Source organism: Gobio gobio, assembly GCF_949357685.1.
Source record: "Gobio gobio genome assembly, chromosome: 22".
NCBI lineage: Eukaryota > Metazoa > Chordata > Actinopteri > Cypriniformes > Gobionidae > Gobio > Gobio gobio.
In genome coordinates, this window is record NC_137118.1 from 1121804 (window position 1) to 1124617 (window position 2814).

Consider the following 2814-nt stretch of genomic DNA (forward strand, 5'->3'; position numbering starts at 1 on the left):
CTTTTCAAAATGCTTATAAATCACAGAATGAGGTTTTTTACACAGAAAGTGAACTGCACAGTCTCCTGTGATGGGTTAGGTTTAGGGGCAGTGTGTGTGTGTGTGTGTGTGTGTGTGTGTGTGTGTGTGTGTGTGTGTGTGTGTGTGTGTGTGTGTGTGTGTGTGTGTGTGTGTGTGTGTGTGTGTGTGTGTGTGTGTGTGTGTGTGTGTGTGTGTGTGTGTGTGTGTGTGTGTGTGTGTGTGTGTGTGTGTGTGTGTGTGAGTGTGTGTGTGTGTGTGTGTGTGTGTGTGATCAGAGAAACAGGCGTGAGATGAAAGGCAGGTGTGTTGTGCTCCAGACTGAGGGTCTGTTCCTGGTATAACTCCTGATCTCCAGCAAAGCTTTAAAATGATCTTAAATCATCTCTGCACATGCCCTGTTCTACAATCAGCAAACAGCTTTACATTTCCTAGAAAATGATTTAATATGCCACTGCGTCACTGACAGCACAGCCCCAGTGTGAGAGAGGAGTGTGTTCGCACATACGCACGCAAGCTGAACGTGTGTGTGTGTGTGTGTGTGTGTGTGTGTGTGTGCCATCAGCTGGAGACCAGACCAATCCGGAGTCCAACAAAATCTCTGTTTTCCATGTTGGAGTAGCCCCGCCCACAACTGCATCTCATTGGTCCACACAATCATGCATCACAATCAGGTGCAACATAGAGGCTTTCACAGTCTCATTCATTTTCAATTAAATGAAAGCAAAAATATAATGCACTAGAATCACAGCCAATCAGAACACACTCCACAGGGAACTGTTATTTTAAAGTCCATCATTTCATCCCTTAAAACTCATCTTTAATCACCTAAATGACATATTTAAAGGTTTTTAACTGTGAAAAACATTCTTTGTGCCTTAAAATATCTTGAATGTAACTCGACTCCCTTGCCTCATTTAGTATTCGCAGGGTCATGAATATGCAAATGAGCCCCGCCTCCACTCCCACACACCACACCCACTCGCTCAACTTCTGTAGGACACATAACGCTCATTAATATGACAATCATAATTGATAACATAATTGACCCGTTTCACATTTCCGGGTTTCTCAGAGCGGAAGTCGTCATAGGGTTAACTCTTATCGCTGTGAATGAGAGAATACATTAGATTTTTTTTTGTGTGGCCATTTACTCAAATAGCAAAAGAAAAACACCACAATAGTGATTTCACAACTTTCAGAAAGAGGGAAGAAATAGAGTGAGATTAATAACGGCAGTGAAAAGAGAGAGAGATGTTGATTTTCCCATCACTCCCACAGACGCTGTGTTAGAAACACTCACAGCAGTGGGCACCTGTTTATTGTAATTTGATGCAAAAGTAATAAAATACAAAGTATTAGTGTTATAAATGTACATATATATATAAAAAAAAATGAAAATACAAAAAACATTGCAGGATTTACGATATTGATGAGCGTTAAAGCGCATCACAGGCGGGGAAAAGGGTCTATTATGACATTACACGTTTTAGTTAATATAATCTGACTACTTTTAGATTACTTTTAGATTACTTTGAGATTACTTTTTATTATTATTTATTATTTTTTGATCATTTTTAGACTACTTTTAGATGAATGTTTTATTATTTTAAGATTACTTTTAGATTACTTATTAATTACTTTTTGATTACTTTTAGGTTACTTTTTAGATTAGATTACTTTTTGGTTACTTTTTACATTACTTTTTTATTATTTTTTATTATTTTTAGATCATTTTTAGACAACTTTTAGATTAATTTTTTATTATTTTAAGATTACTTTTAGATTACTTATTGATTACTTTTTGATTACTTTTAGGTTACTTTTTAGATTAGATTACTTTTTGGTTACTTTTTACATTACTTTTTTATTATTTTTTATTATTTTTAGATCATTTTTAGACAACTTTTATATTAATTTTTTATTATTTTAAGATTACTTTTAGATTACTTTTAGGTTACTTTTTAGATTAGATGACTTTTAGGTTACTTTTTAGATTAGATTACTTTTTGGTTACTTTTTAGATTACTTTTTTATTATTTTTATTATTTTTTGATTACTTTTAGTTACTTTTTTAGATTAGATTACTTTTTAATTATTTTTTTAGATTACTTTTGGATTACTTTTAGGTTACTTTTTAGATTAGATGACTTTTTGGTTACTTTTTAGATTACTTTTAGATTATTTTTTCATACATTTTTTATTTGAGATCATTTTTAAACTACTTTTAGATTACTTTTTGATTACTTTTAAATTACTTTTTGATTAATTTGAGATTTTAGATTACTTTTGACCCAACTCGTTTAGCACTTTGATTTGAATAGCATAGAAAAGAAAGAAAGATGGGTAGAGAAAAAAAATGTTTTGTCCGCAACATGAAGTGCATTAAACATTATATTACATCAGAAGGAACAGCAGGGGGTTCATAAGTTTATGAAAATGTAATAATTAAATCATAAAAACTTTAAATTATAATAAATAAGTAAATAACTAAAAATAAAACCTTTTGAGAAAAAGATAAAAGAATTAGGGAAATTTGATTCTGAATAATTTACTGACATTTTGTGAATATTAAGTAATCATGTGATCAATACACACATAATCAGTTTCTGTCTGACCTTCTCATAGTTTTCTGCTTCAGATCAGAGTGTGGTTCATGTGTATCCGGTGGTTTATTCATGGCTTATGATTCTTTCCAAGACTTTTTGAAAAATCCCTATGGGAAAAATACAGAATTGCAGTTTATGATTTGCTTCAATCTGCAACCAAAGCAGATTGAATTGACTTGATATTATA